The 19,073-nt window shown below is 53.7% G+C and overlaps 1 pseudogene; it reads right to left on the bottom strand.

Annotated features, from left to right (window-relative positions):
• Window positions 1-17,448: 17,448 nt before the first annotated feature.
• Window positions 17,449-18,143, bottom strand: LOC105524661 (annotated as a pseudogene).
• Window positions 18,144-19,073: the final 930 nt, after the last annotated feature.

Raw genomic sequence — 19,073 nt, 5'->3', positions numbered from 1 at the left:
GCAAGTCTCTGCCTCAGCCTCCCGAGTAGCTGGGATTACAGGCTCCTGCCACCACTCCCGGCTAATTTTTATATTTTTAGTAGAGACGGAGTTTCACCATCTTGGCCAGGCTGGTCTTGAACTCCTGACCTCGTGATCCACTTCCCTCGGCCTCCCAAAGTGCTGGGATTACAGGTGTGAACTACCGTGCCTGGCCCAGCAATTTTTAAAAATTTTTTTGTAAAGATAGGGTCTCAGAATGTTGCCCAGTCTGGTCTCACACTCCTAAGCTCAAGTGATCCTCCTGCCTTGGCCTCCAAAAGTGCTGGGACTACAGACATGAGCCAATACATCTGGCCCAGATCTGAATTCTAATTCCACCTACATCACCTACTGACTTGGGCAAATAAAACTTCCCTGTGTCTCAGTTTCCCCATCTGTGAAATGGACATCATAATAAGCCCAGCCTCACAGGGTTGTGAAGATTCGGTAAATAACTCTAAGTGACCATGCATAGCAGACATTTCCCACACATTAACTCCCTTTCCTTTTGTTGGTTCCTTTGGCTCACCCACAAGGGATATGCGTATCTCCACCATTCAATCCACCTGGGGGGGTAGGGTGAGGTGCCACACCCAATTTGATTAAAAAGCTTTTGCCCCCAAGGATTTGGTGACAGTGGGAGGTGTCACTGCCAGGATACAAAACTCCTGCAGGGCAGAGTTCCTTAGCTCCTCATCCTCACAGCACCTGGCACTGTGCCTTGCATGCTGAGGTGCTCAGGGCAGACTTTACTCTCCAGCTAATCCTGAAGACACCCTCAGCTTCTAAGCACAGGGACGCTTGTGAGAATCAGTCCTCCCGGTGGCATACGGAATACTTTCACACTCAGGATCTCAGCTAATCCTTACCACCCAGTCAGGTGGGACAAGTATTGCTGTCCCCATTTCACAGATGAAGAAACCAATGCTCAGAGCAGCTCAGGGCCTTACCCAACATTGCACAACCAGTACGTGACAGAGCTGGGATTGGAACCCCAGCCTCCTGACTCTGGGATTCTCTGGGTTTTTCCAGAGCAGTCCAACTCTCTCTGAATGGGTGGGTGAAGGAGGAGAGGGGACAGAAACTGGACATTGCATGGACATGAGGGGATCTCTGTGCTAGGTGCGCGGCTGGGGCTGGCAGTGGTCAGAGCGAAGCCCCAATCTCTGCAGCAGGGTAGTACAATGACAAGAGTCAAGACTGAAAGAGCAGTAAGGCAATTGACCCTATGGGAAGCCAGCAGTGGGGATGTGAGACTTGTCTGCAAAAGTGTGAAGGGCTTCAGACTAATTCTGTGTGATGTTTGAAGCCAAATGGAAGCTGCTGCAATATTGGTTTATGCTCAATATAAGGAAAACATTTTTAATAACTAGAGTTTTCAAAAGTAGCACATTCTCCACCTCTATCTTAGGTACCAATTCCTTCTACCTTAAATGGAGTGGTGATTTCACATCTTGTTTCCTCTGTTGGAATAAGACATTCTGGGGGCAAGTTCATCTCCTATTGAGCTTTGCTTCCTCCAATATGTGTGTGTATATCATCTGTCCTCAGTAAGTGTTTGTGAGCCCCTGTCACTGAAGGTGTTCAAGCAGAGGCTTGCTGTGGGATCTCAGGGAATGCTGTGAGATGGGGCTGAGAGCCTGGACCCTGGAGCAGTAGGTTTCAATCTAGTTCTGTTGCTTACTGGCTGGGGGACCTAGCATAGGTGGCTCACAACTTCTGAGTCTCATTTTTCTCATCTGTAATGTGGAGTTAATACCACTCACTCCATAAAATTGCTGTGAGGACCATGAGGCACTCTATGTGACTAGCAGGGTGCCCAGCACAAGGACAGCCAAGAAAGCAGCTTTTAGGATGATACACGTAGCTGAGGGGCTGTGTCATAGACTAAAGAAATGGGCTAGGGGACCAGACACGGTGCCTGTACTCCCAGCACTTTGAGAGGCTGTAGTGGGCAGATCACCTGAAGTCGGGAGTTCGAGACCAGCCTGACCAACATGGAGAAACTCCATCTCTACTAAAAACACAAAATTAGCCGGGCATGGTGGTGCATGCCTATAATCCCAGCTACTCGAGAGGCTGAGGCAGGAGAATCGCTTCACCTGGGAAGCGGAGGTTGTAGTGAGCCGAGATTGCGCCATTGCAGTAAATCTCGGCTCCAGCCTGGGCAACAAGAGTGAAACTCCGTCTCAAAAAAAAAAAAAAAAAAAAGAAATGGGCTAGGGACCCACTAATGACCCTCCAGTTCTGACATATGAGCCTATTCAATAAGCACCAGAAAAGGAGCTAAGCAGAAACCAGGAAGCCGATTGACTTAATATAGGAAACTGAGTGAAAAATAAACAGCCCTTGTTCAAGTCCCTTGGTACTTGAGACTCTCCTATGGACTTCTCCTATTTTTGACCCTGCCCTCACTTACATAAGCCCTCCAGGCCTGGGCTTGGGATCAGGGACTCTCCTGGTTCCTGGGCATCATTAGCCCTGGAAAAGGTACCAGGAGTCCCAAGTACCCCGCCCTGCCCCGGAAGCCTAGCCTCAGCCAAGAACAGGACTCAAAAGTTCAGATTTGGCCATCACCTGCTCTAACCACAGGCCCTTGACTAGCCCAAGCCTCTAAACCAGAAAGATGACACGGCACCTCCTGGAGGGTGGCAGTGGCTCCTGAGTGCCAAGTGCCCGGGGCTGGGAGGGGCCTCCAGCAGGGCTGCTCCTCAAAGTTTCATGGCCCTTCTTAGAGATGGAAAGCACCTCAGAGGCCCAGAGCCAGTGGGTGTCAAATTCTAGGATCAAGAAAGTCTGGGTGGGCCGGATGTTGTAGCTGATGCTTGTAATCCCAGCACTTTGGGAGACTGAGACAGGAGGATCGCTTGAAGCCAGGAGTTCCAGACCACAGTGGGCAACACAGTGACACCTCATGTCTACCAAAAAAATTAAAATTATTTTACAAATATATAAAATATTTATTAAATTTGTTTTTAAAATAAAGAAGCTCAGCAGGGAGCAGTGGCTCACACCTGCAATACCAGCACTTTGGGAGCCTGAGGCGGGCGGATCACGAGGTCAGGAGTTTGAGACCAGTCTAACCAACATGGTGAAACCCCATCTCTACTAAAAATACAAAAATTTGCCGGGCGTGGTGGCGCATGTCTGTAGTCCCAGCTACTAAGGAGGCTGAGGAAGGAGAATTGCTTGAACCCAGGAGGTGGAGGTTGCAGTGAGCCAAGATCATGCCATTGCACTCCAGCCTGGGCAACACAGAGAGGCTCCATCTCAAAAAAAAAAAAAAGAAAGAAAGAAGCTCTGGGTAGGCCTGGAAACCTGCATAATGAGCACTGATGGTGAGAAGTTGATTTGGCCCAGCACCCCTAGTGTTAACACATGAAGAAGAGGGGTCAGACTGGCCCATAAGGACACGCTGGAACAGGACGAAAGCCCCACTCTCCGGACCCTAGCACAGAGTGTTTTCAACCCAGCGGCCTCTTAAGACTCACCCACCCAGAGAAGGGGAGGCCAAGTTCACAGGGATGTTTTTCCTGAGTCTATGCACCATGCCCCATGCCCCATGCCCCATGCCCCCATTAGAGGTTGTATCGATCAGATGAGAACAATTCAGCCTCCTGGAACTGGCCTCTGAACAAAATGAGATTGGGGTACTTGTCCTGTGGGGGACCACCCGAAGGCTGGGGTGTGAAAACAAGTAGGCATTTGGGGTTAGATCTGTGGAGGGTCACCCAGGCATGTGTTTGGAAATAGCCATTACACTGGTGGAAATTTTTTGGTCTGATTTAGAATAATCTCTTATTCACTAGCACCTAGCACAGTACCTGGCACACAGAGCCAGATGGTGCACTGAGTAAACGGACAGTGCAAAATGGGGGTTGGACTCAGCCGTCTCCAACGCAAAGGGTGCAGGATCTCAGCAGAACCTGGAGAACACCAAATAGTGGATGCCCAGAATGCAGGATGGTCAGGGAGGTGCAGCCAAGAGGAGAGAGGGAGTTGGGCAGGGAGCTGGGAATCATATTATCCCCCTATCCCCACCCCAGGGTCAATTGCCATTGAGTCTCAGCCCCAGCGGTTCCATGAACAGAAGGGGTTTGGGTGATTGAGTAATTGTGTGGATGTCGTGTTTGTGACCATGACCATGTGACACGTGTGTAACTGTGTATGTGGTGGGTTGTAACCGAGACTGCATGTGTGTGACTCTTTGTGGCTTGGGTGTGGCCCTGTGCATTGTATGGGAACTATGTGCTTGTGGCTGCATGTGACTGTGTGGTTGTGTGTGTGACTATGTGCATAGAAATGGGCGTTGCCTCTGTGATGCGTGCGACTCTCAGAAACTGGTTCTGAGAGTGGCTGGGAGTTGGGAGTGTGGATGCAGCAGTCTGTGTAGCTGTGTGTTGCTCTGCATGATGTGGGTGCAGCTCTGCATGGAGACAGCTGTCACGGATGGATGTGACTGTATGGGACTCTGATACTGTCTCCAGGTGGGCCTGGGAGAATCTGGCTGGGCTCTCTTCTGTGTGACTGTATCTACGCAACTGCCTGGTGGGTTACTGGCTTTGCATGTTGTGTACGTAGCTGGGTGTCGCACCCTCCTGTGTGTGTCACTGTATGCTCCTCCGAGGGACTCGGTTGTGTCACTGTGTGTGACTGTGACTGCGTGTGTGACCCAGCATCCCTCTCAAACCACCTTCCTCGGCTGACTTTGATGTGGTTGGCTTTCTAGGGGCCATAAGGACGCCTGCCTCACTCTGGAGGACTTCAAAAGATGGCAACTCTTTTCCCCCAGCAGGGGAAAAAACCCATATTCCCCTCCCTCTTCCCACTCCCCCTGCCTGGAGGAGAAGCCTGTTTGTTTTCCTATTTTTACTGCCTAGGATGAGTTCATGGCCGCAGCTGACTCACCAGTCTTTCCGAAAGACTTGGGGAAGGAAATAGGGGTTGCTTGGTTGGGACCTCTGCCCAGGAGCCCAGAACGTTCAGAACAGAGCCGAGGAAGATATGTGGGTCCACTGTGGGTTGTGTGAGCACCTCAAGCCGCTCATGCACCCTGAGCTTGGAAGGTCAAGGAGACTTCTTTAGAGGTCACTGTCCAGCCTCCAGCCTCCTACGCCAAAGGACAGGCCTCTGTCCTTATCTAAAAGCTCTCCCCTCCCATTAGTCCAGTTGAAAAGTAAGGCTGAGCCAAGGCCAATTGAAATGTAGGCTGGGGCTCTGGAGGTACATTTGACAGGTCCCAGATCCATATCCCTGCAGGTGGTTCAGTAAGTAGCAAGGATGCCCGGGCTTAACAACACTGTTTGCGCGCCCCCTATGGGCAGAGCCTGCCTCGGCAGAAGGAGGTACAGCTAGAGGAAGGAGGCTTGCACAGTTTGACGCAGGGGAGATGCAGTCCTCGTCCCCAGGGATTCTTAGCTTCATGAGAGACTCTTAGCCTTAACCCCCCTACCCCATACACAGACTGACACAAAGAATTAAGAGGATTCAAACTATATTTTCCTAGGCTTGGAAAAGAGTCATGTCCGAACCTGAGGAAGAATTAAAGAGGGCTTCTGGCAGGGCTTCGGGTACTTTGGTGCAGGCTAGGAGGGAGAGTACATCCTGGACAGTGGGTGACTGGGAGGACCCAGGATGGAAGAATTTCTTGGGAGATATATAGGAGGTGAGGAGAGGTGGGAAGGCCACAGTGGCATAATCCTTGTGTGAGATGGCAAGGGAGGGCTTGGACTGGACCTGGTTCACAGCGCACAGGAACTCTGCCTAAGCAAAGAGTCTGTGGATGGAAGTCCCCTTTGGTATCTACCTAGTGTCTCTCTCCAGCTGCAGCCGGCCTATAGTTTCCCATGTCTGGTTGCCCAGGAGGGAGCTGTGAGGCTGGGGCTTCGCCCCCTTTCCCCTACTGTACCCTGGGGAGCCAGACACCCCAACTGTGCTCCCAGCCAGCTTGCCTGGCCTGCCAGCCCTCCTGCCCCCCACCCCATGTCCACCCTGAAGAAGCCCCTGCCAGGCTCTCACCCAGCCAGTGGCTGGAGTCATAAAAACTTCCCTCCACCCCCGCCGTGCTGGCTCACTGCCTGGGAGGCTCCTTCCAGCTCCTGTGACAGATCCTACTCATCAGATCCTACCCTTCCGTCTGCCTGAAACTCCCTGACTTTGAATTTGGGGTGTTTGGGTCACCTTCCTGGAGGAATTGAGAAGAGCTTCAAACTAAGAAGTTAGGAGGCTGGGCTTTGGGGAACTCACTGGGCAGGGCACCTAGCCTCAGTTTCCCCATCTGCAAAATGGAGCTAATGGTGTTTGCCCTGCTGGGTTTCTAGGGTGGGTGGGGAAGGCTCCAGTGAGCTCATGGGTGTGAAGGCCCTGGTGAGTTGTAAATAGTCCAGTACTCGTGGGAGGGAGGAGGGAGGGGAGCCGTGTTATTCCAGCTGGGCCTGGCTGTCTGCGTGGAGGGCTTGGTCAGCGGGGGTCTAGGGGAACTGTGAGGATCTCTGCGCCAAGTGTGGGAAACAGAAGAATTTGAGGCTGGCACCCCACTGAGAGCTGGGTGTAGATAAGGCCCTGCAGGGGTTGCATCTGGAGGCGACAGCAGCAGGGTCTATGACATAAAGGCTTGGGGCAAGTCACTTGGACAAGTGGTTCCGAAAAAGTGGCTTTTTGGAAGAAGGGTGGTGAGAAACCTGAGGCCACCAGGTGACATCACTCTCAGCCTCTCTGACATCCTTGCCTCTGCAGGGAGGGGATGCGGATGCCATCTTTTCTTTCCTAGGGACAGAGGGCTGTCCCTAGGCCCTGGGGAGAGGAGAGGAGGTTGAGCTCCTGGTATGGACTCAGGAAATTAGCTGCAGCTTTTTCTGATAGGCAAATTCAGAAGTCCTAGTCAGCTCACCAGGAGGGGCATCTGGCTGCATTTTCCTTCAGCCTGTCAGAGAGGCAGTTCCAGAGCCCTCTCCCTTCTTCTTCAAGTGGGCAAACCAGTGCCTTCCCGCACATACCCCTCACCCCTTCCAGTGCATCTGCCCACTCTCTCCCTCCACACACTCACCCTGGTTTTCCCCTTGGAGCCTTTGAACAGGTTGCTCCCCCTCTGAAATGCCCTTCCCCAGACCACACCCCGCCCCCAGCCTCAGATCAAATCCTGCCCCTGCCAATTTCTAGCCACATGACCCTGGGCAAGTCACCGCAGCTCTTTGAACCTCAGTCTTCCCATCTGTAAAATGGAGTTAATACTACCTCCTACAGTGGTAAGAATGAGGAGATAACACATGAAGTGCTGAGTCCAGTTCCTGTCACAGGGAGAGGCTCAACACCCCTTCACCCCTTCTAGAATCCCTTCCAACACCTGCTTGCCACTTACTGATTTGCCTTATTTATTGCTTCATAATAAACCAAAAGACAGGTATTCACTGAGTACTCACTATATATTTAACACTGTGGCAAGTTCTAGGGAGATCCAAGGTGGGGTTCTTTGCCCACCTGGAAACAGCTACCAGCCTAGATGGGCAGGCAACATCTGTAACGATGGAATATCCAACCGCTCGGACAGCACGGCTGTCACACTGGGCTGAGTGAGTAGCAGGCTCCCAGAGGAGCCAGAGAATGGGCAAGGAAGGTGTAGCTTGGGAAGGCCTTCCTCGAGAAGGGGGCCTTGGTTTGCAAGTAGGATAGGCAGAGGTGACAAGAAGGGCAGTGTGGACAGAAGGCATAGCAGAGGCATGACCATGGTCATGGGGACCCAGGAGTAAAGAGAGAGTGTGGGAAGTTTTTGGGGTGACGACTGGATGGAAAAGGCCAGGCCACACACTGGAGATTCTTCAGAGCCAGGTAGAGGAATTTAGATCAGACATGGTACGAAACAGGGAGCCACAGCAGGTTCTTGGGCAGGGGGAGGAGTACAGGTTGAAAGGGAAGGGATGAGCTTCTCATTTATTAATATCAATTGTATTTCAGAATTTTTCTAGGTGCTTATTATATGTTTTCCCACATAATTTCCAAGTAGCCTGGTAAAATATATCTGTTTTTATCTCCGTTTTAGAGATAGAGAAACAAACAGAGAAGTTGAGTAACTTCCCCAAGGTCACAGAGTAAGTAGAAAGTGAGATAACCGAAGCCTGTCTAACTCTAGAGTCCACTTCCAGCACAACTCAGATTCCCTGACAGAGGATGTGGGTCAGAATTTGGCAAGACCCTTCTTCCCCGCTCCGTCCCCACTGACCCCTTGGTAGAATTTGTTTCAGAGACTGGAGGAGTCTTGGACTGATGGAGGTAAAACTGCCTCAGACCTGGCAGGTGACCTTTGACCTTTCCAGCTGCTTTATACGAAGGAGAGGCCCAGGATGACCAGGAAGCCTGATCCCTGGTCACTGCACAGGGAAGGGTCTGTGGGGCAGTGTGTAAGTGAGGGGGTTAGGCAGAGGTGACTCTGGGCTTTGGGGCCTGCCTGCCTGGGAGGAGCAGGAGTTTGTTGACGGAGCCAGAGAAGCCAGAGCAAGCTGCAGGAAGAATGAGGCATTGGGTTTGGAACGCGCCGAGCCTGACGCAGTGGGCCAAGCAGAACTGCCCCCGGCTTCAGAAACCCAGGCTTAAAGCTGAGTAGACAGGTCTGACCCCGAGGACTTTCCAAGCACTGCTTCCTGTCCCTTCCAGACTGGGGACGCCCAAGAATGGGCCTGTGGTACCTCCTTCCTCGGCCCCACTGACACCCAGAGTTGTGTTTTCAGACTGGGGTGGGGACATTCAAGGACGGTACTGCCTGGCAGCCTCCCTTCCCACCCTCCCCCCCACCTTCCTCCCCCTCCTCCCTCAGCCCATGGTACCTTTGAGACCTGAAAGCCCCCTCCCCTGCATCCTGTAAGGACTGCTTCCCCGTCCTTGCTCGTACCCACCCACCAGTCCCTGGGGTATCTGTGTGTGTTTCTGTCCCTCCGAAGGGCACTTGTTCATTCAACAGATGTCTCTGGAGCAACAACTACGCCAGCCTGTGCCAGGCACTGAGGACGAGGATACAGCCACACCCTCATGGAGCTTACATCCCAGTGGGGGAGACTGACAGTAACCAAGTGATTCAAACAAGCCCATTTCAACCAGTGACAAGTGCTGGGAGGAAGAATGAGGCCAGGGTTGTAGAGAGGGAAGGGATAGGGGCATCCGGAGAGACACAGGGCACTGTTTCAGATGGGGTCATCTAGGAAGGCCTCTAGAAGTCTCTCGAGTTTTCAAGAACAAGAATAAGAAAAAGTGTAGAGAAAAGTATTCTAGGTGGAAGGAACGGCCAGTACAAAAGCCCTGAGGCGGCCGGGCGTGCTGGCTCACTCCTGTAACCCCAGCACTTTGGGAGGCCGAGGCAGGAGGATCACGAGGTCAGGAGTTTGAGACCAGCCTGGCCAACATGGTGAAACCCCGCCTCTACTAAAAATTAGCCAGGCATGGTAGTGGGCACCTGTAATCCCAGCTACTCAGGAGGCTGAGGCAGGAGAATTGCTTGAACCCGGGAGGCGGAGGTTGCACTGAGCTGAGATCTTGCCACTGCACTCCAGCCTGGGCGACAGAGCAAAACTACAGCTTTGGGGTGGGGCGGGACGGGGAAGCCCCGAGGCTGGGTGAGCCTGGAGTGTGTGAGAATCAGTAGCCTAGAGAGGAATGGACGAGGGGAAAGACCAGAGATGAGGCTGAGGCGGACAGGGTCCTGACGGGGTAGGGCCTTGTTATCCTGAGCGAGAAAGGAGGCCGTTGGCAGGTTGGAAGCAGGAGAGGACGCGCCCTGATTTATGTTTCTAAAGCTCCCTTTAGCTGAGGGCATGTGGGCTCAGCCTGAGATCAGGCAGGGGCACCTCTCGCCCTGTGCCTCCAGGACCTCCATCCCCCCAGCCCTCAGACTTCGCTGCAAACCTAGACACAGGCTCTGGGAAACGTTCCACAGGAGTCGCCTTCATTTATTTTCTCCTAATGAGAAAGGTTCTGGAGGTGACTTAGCCACTACCTTGAGGGGGTCTCCTATCATGGAAGAACGGCCTTGTTTGCCTTTTGGGGATCCCGTTGTCCCCAGCCTCTGTGTCAGGGACTCTGTGAGGAGGGTGGGCAGGGATGGGGATGGTGGAGCGTGGGGCCTGGCAGGTGACCTTTGCCCTCTGCTCTCCCCTTCAATCCTGATGGAGCCCCGGCGACCCCAGTGGGGTTTGGGGGTAGTGGCCTCCAACTGGGTGGGGCCTGTGGAATCTGGCGGCCTCCTAGGGCTGACCCTGGGGATGGACGCCCAGCAGCAGCCCCAGGAAGGTTCTGAGTCAGATCCGGAGGGCAGCCTGGGGCGGCCCGGCTGAGGTCACGGTCTAGTGGCTGGAGGTGCTGACCCGAGTCCTCCACCCCCAGCTGGTGTTTGTCTAGAGGCCCTCCAGCAAGTGCCAGGCGCCTTCCTGGCCTCCCCATAGCACTCCTGGGATGAAAGACACTCAGAGCCGAGACAGGGTGTGGCTGGGCTATAGTCTCCAACCTTCCTGTGTGTCCGTCTGAGGGGAAACATGACCCTGCTCTCAGGGAGCCTCCAGTCGGAGGGGAGAGGCAGGATCCTGTTCTCAGAGAGCCCCCAGTCGGAGGTGAGAGGCAGGATCCTGTTCTCAGAGAACCCCCAGTCGGAGGGGAGAGGCGGGATCCTGGCCTCACAGAGCCCCCACTCAGAGGGGAGAGGCGGGATCCTGGCCTCACAGAACCCCCAGTCTGAGGGAAGAGGCGGGATCCTGTTCTCACAGAGTCCCTAACCTGAGGTGAGAGGCAGGATCTGGGCCTCAAGAACGCCCCGCAGTCTGAGAGGAGAGGCAGGGTCCTGGCCTCACAGAGCTTCTAGTCTAAGGGAAGACCAAGACATGTAAAGAGTGTGAAGGGGAGACCAAAAGGAAACTCTCCACTTGGATCAAGGCTGGAGAGGAGAATGGCTAAAGGCGGAGGCATGGGAGGAGATGGCAACGCTGAGTGGAGTGGCCCCCAAGGAGATCCCCCTCAGGCTCTGAGACGCTTTGTGGTCACAGGGTTCTTTGTGTCTTGCATGTCCCCGTCCTCTGTGTAACCATAGGTAAGGGGCTGGGTCCAGGGGCAGCCGTAGACTCTGGCAGCCACTTTCATTCCCTGGAGGTCCTCCTCGGGAGAGGAGTGCTGTGCCCTAGACGCTGAGGGCAGGCACTGTCCTAACAGGAGGGCGCCCCTGGTGCCCACCTGAGTCAGCTCACTCCTGGCTCCTTCATCTGGAAGCTCAGCCTCTGAGGCTCTGAAACCCACAGTGCCCCGAGGCAGAGAGGTGAGGGTCAGGGCAGCAGGCTAGCTGGGGAGGGGAGATGCCACCTCCTACTCTCCACCAGGCCTTCCCCCTCGACAGGGCAGCCTTGGTCTGTGTGTACAGCAGGCTCCCTCCCTGGTGCTTGCCGGCTGTCAGAGCTTGTTTGGCATGAGGCCTCTCACCCCAGTATCTCCTCCCCTTCGCCTTCCTCCCCAGGAAGAGTAGCCAGAGGCCTGAGACAGAAGGAGACCCAGGCACTAGAGTTGGGCTGGGGTAAGGCTGAATCCTTAAGCCTGGAAGGAGAAGCGAGTGCTCCTGGACACGGCCTCATGCTGGGAAGTTTCCTGCCTGAGGTGCGGACATCAAGGAGCCCCTAGTAGGAAACACAGGACTGAGGCTCAGACTCAGAACACAGAAAGGCGGGGTCTAGATTCAGGCCCATGAAGATCAGAAGGTCCTGGGGAGAGATGTGGGCAGTACATGAGGGGAGAGTGGTTTTATAACCATCCCAGCCATCCAAGGTGGCACTGGCTGCCTTGGGAAAAAGTGAGCTGCTATCAACCGAGACATTCAAATAGAGGCTGCAGAGGTTCATCATCCTGTCACTGAATATTCACTGAGTGCCTTCTGTAGGTGGCCCAATTCAAGTAGCAAGTGAGGGGGCCGCTATCGAACTACATGGCCTTTTTTTTTTTTTTTTTTGAGACAGAGTCTTGCTCTGTTGCCCAGGCTGGAGTGCAGTGGTGCAATCTCCACTCACTGCAACCACTCCACCTCCCAAGTTTAAGCGATTCTCCTGCCTCAGCCTCCTGAGTAGCTGGGATTACAGGCACCCGCCACCACACCTGGCTACTTTTTTGTATTTTTAGTAGAGACGGGGTTTCACCACGTTGGCCAGGCTGGCCTGGAACTCCCGACCTCTGGTGATCCTCCCGCCTCAGCCTCCCAAAGTGCTGGGATTACAGGCGTGAGCCACTGCGCACATGGCCCACATGGCAACTTAAAGTCCCTTCCAGTCCTGATATCCAAGACAAAGTTAATCCAGGCAGGGTTCTTGGAGAAGGCAGAAGAGAGGAAGAGAAAGGGCTTCTATGAGGGGCTGGAATGGGGCAGACCTGAGGCTCTGGAGCTGGCTGAAGCCTTGGGCAAGCTGCTGCTAGACACCAGCCCCCACCCCAGAGGGTGTAGAGGCTTAGGTCCTGGGGGTGCGGGATGGCAAAGGGAGCCAGACAGCTTCTTAGAAAGTGGCAGGCAGGTGAGCGAGCTCCCCAGTGATAATTAAGGAACAAAGGTGCCGAGGTGCAGGGAGCCTGCGCAGGCCTCTGGGGCAGGCGGGCTAATGGGAGCCTGAGGAGAGGTAATAACCAGCGGCCGAGCAGAGCAGACAGCCCGGCGTCTCAACGCCCACGAGCCGCCCCCTCGTCCTCCTGCGCCAGAAAAATGACTGCAGCACCCAGCTGGGGTAAAAACATGGATGCTGACTGCGAGCTGCTCCCGGCTTTCCGATGAGGTTGCTGTGGGATGTGGGTTTGCAGGAGCAGGGGTCTAGGGGAGCTGAGGAGCCTGGAGGTGGAGGGAGGTGGGTCAAGGTGAGGTCAGGGATTCGCCCGGGATTCTGAAGGTGCATGGGTGCCTGGGAGGAGATGCCTTGCCCGGAGGTAAAGGCAGCACTGTTCTTCCAACCGTGTTCCAGTGACTCACCTCCCCACGTAATAGAGGTAGCCACTGAGGCAAGAGTTCTGTGCTTGGACTCCTGGGGTCTGCCTATGCTTTGCATTGTACTGTGACTCTGGGCAAGGAAACAAGAAGGATCATGCCGGATGGCTAGGATGGCTCAGGGAGCTGGTGTATGGGAAAGGCCCTGGCTCACAGCAACCCCCAAAACTGGTGTCCCCAGACTGGTCAGAAATCAGAACCTCACAGGGGCCAGGCACTGTGGCTCATGCCTGTAATCTGAGCACTTTGGGAGGCCAAGGCGGGAAGATCGCTTGAGCCCTGGAGTTCAAGACCAGCCTGGGCAACACGACAAAACCCTGTCTCTACAAAAAATAAAAATAATTTAAAATGAGCCCAGCATGGTGGAGCATGCCTGTGGTCCTAGCCACTTAGGAGGCTGAGATGGGAGGACTGCTTAAACCCAGCAGGTCAAGGCTGCAGTGAGCCATGTTCACACTACTGCACTCCAGCCTGGGCAACAGAGTGAGATCCTGTCTCAAAAGAAAAAAAAGAGAGAACCTCACAGGGAGCCACACGCCAGGCCAGTCCTGCACCTGAAGCTGCAACAACAAATTCCCTCACAAAGCCTCACTCAGCCCTTGGACGTCCCCAATCCCATCTCCTACACACACATACCCACATGCACACACCTGTGTGTCACAGCTGGGACAGCAAAATCCCACAGGGTCATAAGTATCTTGAATGTTTGCTTCCCAGCTACATCCCCAAATAGAGGCCCACAAAGTCACCCCATCAACAAGTGCACACCCCTTGGTGTGCACTCCCGCTAACCACACCAGACCCCGCTGATGAAGGAGCAGTGAACTCAGTCGATACTCATAGACACCCAGGTGTGCACACACACCCGGACACTCCCGCATGTGCCTAAAACTTTGGAAATGGGCTTGAAATATCACTGAGTTCAACTCCTGCTTCAAGACTAGAGACCATTCAATGCTCTCACAGCTGAGAGTTGTCTAGTCTTTGCAGGTTTCTGCTTGCATGTACGTTGTACATGTGTTCACAACCACACACCCCCACTGATGCATTTGGCTAGTCTAGTAATTGGTCTCCTCCCTTCCATGTCCCCCTTTACCCTAATCTGATCCAGCATAGTGCTGTCTGATTCATCTTTCCAAGACTCAGCCTTCCATGTGTCTCTCTGCCGCTCCAACACCCAACATGGCTCCCTACTGCCCTCTAAGATAAAGTCCAAGTGCTTAATGCCACCATTCCTCCCTCCAGTCCTTTAGTGACTCCCCCAACTTTATAGGACCCAAGTAACCTTATTGAGGATATTCGTGCCATCCCCCAATCCAGTCCTTGAATCCCCTTCACAAGTTGTCAAGTCTTCCTTTGAGGTTCCGATGATAAGAACTCGCTACCTCCTGAGCTAGCCCATTTTATTTCATTACAGGCAGCTGCAGCTCTTACAGCTTAATCTAGTGAAGGCCATCTAGCCTGGTTCAACTTCTGCTGCTTCCCGGGATGTTTTCTGTAACCTCTTGCCCCATGGTTCTGCCTTCAACATTCCCTGCCTTCATGCAAGCTGTTGTTTCGCGTCTGAGACCTCCTAGGGACAAGGTGCCTGAAATAGCACTGGTGCTGAGTAACTGGGTGTCTGTCGATGGTGCACATCTATATGCACATTCACGTCCAGATGTGTGCAGTCTGTCCCCTTGCATTCTGGGTGCACACAGTGTCGGAGATCATTTCAGAAAGCCCCACTGTGCCTGCTCTTTGCCATGATGTTTAGGGACCACGGGCCTGGGACAAAGGTGATCCGAATTCCTCATTTCCATTCTTAACTCCCGTCACGAGAGCAAGCACAGCTGAGGGAGGGGTCAGAGGTCCCTTCTCTGCTCTCCTGCAGCCCCCAAACTGTCACAGCACCAATGAGTTTTGTGATATGATTGCAACCTCCACACTCCCACTCTCTGACCCCTCCCTGCATTATCTTCCTCCCTAGCACACATTCCTTTCTACAGGCTACGTCACTTGCTTGTTTATTTTAGTTCCATTCTGTCTCTCTCTTCTCAAATGTGAGCTCCTTGAGGACAGAGATTTGGGCTGTTCTGTTCATATCTGGATCCTTAGTGCCTACAGTGGTGCTTGGCACACAAGGTTCACTGTCTGCAGGTTGAATGGAGGTGGTGGGTCTATTCTCCACCTACCCTGGACAGTGAGCTCTAGGAGGGCAGAGTCTACATCCCAGACCTGCCTGCCCAGTGCCCAGGACCGTGTGGGGGCACAATAGGTGCTGAAGTCCATGTTTGTGGGCTAAATGATCAGGGACTGTCAACGGAGTTTCTTTCTTTTCGTTAAAAAAAAAAATGGAGATGAGGATCTCACTGTTTCCCAGGCTAGTCTCGAATTCCTGGCCTCAAGTGATTTTCCCATCTCAGCCTCCTGAGTAGCTGGGATTACAGGTGCATGCCAGCGTGCCCAGCCCTGTGAGCAGCATTCCCATCTGTCCCCAGCACATCGAGAGCTGCCTTTGGGCACAGCCACAGGCAGGATGGGAGAGAGGACAGAGGCAGACAGGAGGATCCCTAGGCTCGCTCTCTGATGGGGTCTGCGCACACACCCAGCTCCTGGACAGACAGTTCCTCTGGCTGACCGAACTGCGGCCTTGAGGGGTGGTCATGAAGGGAGGGTAGGCGTCATAACTGGTTTCCCAGGTGTCCCAGGAGACGGAGGAGGAGCTGATGGTGGTGGCTCAGAGGGGATAGAGATAGAGCAGCACTGCTCACCTTTGCACACCTCCAGCGGACCAGGGAGTCAGCCCCTTTCTGACTCTTTTGAATCGGGTACCTTGGGCTTCAGTCACTCTCTCTGACCCCATTTCCTCCAGCCGAAAAATGGAGCAAATAATAGTACCTGCTTGTGAGCAGAGCCCAGAGTGGACCCTCAGATGTTCTCAATCATTGTGAGGCTATCAATGATGATAATGACGAAAAAAATAAATAGAATGAAACAGGGGACCTGGCCTCTCACTTCCCAGTCCCAACGGCTGTCTCAGACTCCTCCTGGATTTGGGTTAAAGGAGACAGGATCCCATGGGCCTTAGGGGAGCTGAAGGCTGGACGGGGAGTCAGGGATCCAGAGAGAGCGGATAGCTGGGCCTGTGGGAGGCAGGGCCCTTTCTTTCTTTCCAGAGAAAGAATAGCCTGCAGCTGAATCAGCCCCTCCTAGTCCCCTAGTCGCCAGGCACTATGGGCCATGGCAGGGGCACAGAGGGTGGTGGCATCAGGGCAGGGCCAGCTATCATGGCGGGAGCTTGGGCTGGTCCATTGCTGTGGTTCCAACAGCTCTGGGCAGAGCATGTCCTTGTCCTGGATGGCCCAGGGACAGTTAAGGAAGCACCCGGGACAAGGAGTCAAGAGACCCAAACTCCAGCCCAGGATCCACTTCTCGCTCACCTCAGGGCAAGCCATTCCCCGTGTCTGAGCCTCAGCTTCCTCCTCCGGCAAATGTGAGAACTGGATTAGGTGGTCTCTGATGCCACCGGACAGGTAGGCCATGGCTCTCTAGGGAAAGTGAGGTGAAGCCCCTCAGCACAGTGCCTGGCACATAGCAGGTACTTGGTAAATATCGGGGCTGCCACTCATTTGAAGTGTCCTCTGAGGATAGGAAGGGCAGGATTCCCTTCACACTCCACCTGCCCCGGCTTCTGCCAACAAGAACATCCTTCTCCAGGGAGCCAGAGGCTGTGAGTGAGGTATGGGTTGGCCTCCTAGGCTGGCCCTTGCCTCTTTTCAGCTCAGCCACTTCCATCCCACCCCCAACCTTGGCTGCCTCCAACATCTGGCTTTTTCCCTTCTTCCCCCACCTCAGAGCCACCAGCTGAGCCTTGATTTTCTGCAAGAGGCCCCTGTCCACTTTCTGGCCTCCCCACTGAGCCCCTGGCTGCCAGTCACCACCCCGGCCCTCAGAGATGGCGGCTGGCAGGGGTGCCAGTGGGGGTTCCCACCAACCTCCTCTCAGACCTTGGTTCTCTGGGGCCTTCTCAGGTGGTTTCACCCCTGGGCAAAGCCCAAGTCCTCAGCTAGTTTTCCCTAGAATTTTGAGTTTCTTCAGTGCTCAAGCCCTGCAGACTTCAGAGATATCAAAGCCTCATCATGCCAGCACTGAGCTCTGGGCCCCACACAGAGGCCCTGCCTGCTCCGTACTCCCAGAGCTCCCAAGTTCCTGCTCAAGAAAAGGTCCTGATCCATAAAGAGGCAGTCCACAAACCTCCTGTGTGGCAGAAGAACCTTTTTTTTTTTTTTTTTTTTGTCTCCAGGGAGGCATCCTGCAAAGTTTTATTCTTTACAGGAAGTCAGTGCCCAGCGTGTTCCCTCTCTACAGCCAAATAAAAAGCTGCTGTCTCTAGAGGGGTGGCAGCAGTCCTGCGTGGTCCAGTGAGACTCAGAAGGTTCCAGGAGACTTTCAGTCCTGAGTCCCTTTCAGTCATGGTCTTCTGAGTCTGACTCTTCTGCAGACTCGGATGCACCCTCTGGCAAGTCATCTCCCATCTGCTGGAACCTTCCCGACTGGGATTCCCATATATATTTGATTGTCACCTTGAATTCAGCCATCTCATACCCAAAACGCTTCAGGACGCGAGCCTGCTCCGTAGTCAGCACACCTCATAGTCGGACAGCAGGGTCACCACACCTCTCTTGAGGGCAGTGGGCAGGGCCAGCTGCATGAGCCGTGGCTCCATGGAGTGGGGGAACTGCTCCAGGGACCCTGAGTCCAGGCTCACAGCAAAAGCTACTTTGTTACCAGCTCGGGGGTAGTCCATTTCTGTGTATTTCGTAAACCATTCATTCACCTCCTCCTCTGTGCGGTTGGTGAATAGGAGACCCACTTTACCCCTCAACCTTTTGCTGACGTGGTGCAGGCTGTCTTTGTTCTCATCTCTGACCCAAGGCCACCATCATCACCTTGTTTTTGCCAAAGAACATCGAGCTGTGCTTCCAGGCGTTCCGATGTCCTTCAGCTTGCTGTTCCTCACAATGGCCACAGAGAAGATGAAAAGGTACTCGTAGGTGTCCACACATTTCCAAAGCTCTTCTATCAGGTTTTGTTTCAATTTCAAGCCTTTCATGGCAGTTCCGGTTAAGGAGACTTTCTTGTCGCACTTGGATTTGGGCATCGCGCTGAATCCACGTGGAAGAACCACTTTAATAGGTAACTTGCAAATACCATGGGGCATCTGAAGGGGCAGCCATCTGTCTGCTGGAGCCAGGGAGGGCAGATCTGGGCTGAGACTGGAAGTATGAGCTGTCACTTGCCCATCATACAGTGACGAGGGAAGGAGATGTTGTCTGAGGTCTGAGAAAAGCACAGCAAAATATGTGTTCTGGGATTCCCCACCTTCCCACGGTCCAGGGCTGTGTGAAGACAGCAGGGAACTCTGGAGCCTCAGGCAGAGGAAGCCTTTGTGGGTCACGCCCTGGGGTCCAGCAGCAAATGAGCAATGAAGCAAGCCACCCCTAAACAGTGCGGGGTCCAGGACAAGAGTACAACTGGAGGGTCACCATCCAGCTAAACATTGCTAAACACATTCTTCCTACTTTATTTGACAATAAGCCTTCATAACAACAATTTTTTTTTTTTTTTTTGAGACAGAGTCTTACTCTGTCGCCCAGGCTGGAGTGCAGTGGCGCAATCTCGGCTCACTGCAACCTCCGCCTCCCGGGTTCAAGCGATTCTCCTGCTTCAGCTTCCCAAGTAGCTGGGATTACAGGCACGCACCACCACACTTGGCTAATTCTTATATTTTTAGTAGAGACGGGGTTTCTCCATGTTGTCCAGGCTAGTCTCGAACTCCTGACTTCAAGTGATCCACCTGCCTCGGCCACCCAAAGTGCTGGGATTATAGGCGTGAGCCACTGCACCTGGCCAACGACAACATTTTTTCTTTGTCTTTTTTTGAGATAGAGTCTCATTCTGTTACCCAGGCTGGAGTACAGTGCCATGATCTTTGTTCACTGCAACCTCCGACTCCCGGGTTCAAGCGATTCTCCTGCCTCAGCCTCCTGAGTAGCTGGGATTACAGACACGCACCACCATGCCCGGCTAA

The sequence above is a fragment of the Colobus angolensis genome, unplaced genomic scaffold (assembly GCF_000951035.1).
Source record: "Colobus angolensis palliatus isolate OR3802 unplaced genomic scaffold, Cang.pa_1.0 Scaffold50, whole genome shotgun sequence".
Classification (NCBI taxonomy): domain Eukaryota; kingdom Metazoa; phylum Chordata; class Mammalia; order Primates; family Cercopithecidae; genus Colobus; species Colobus angolensis.
This window is presented reverse-complemented; position numbering and strand designations above follow the sequence as displayed.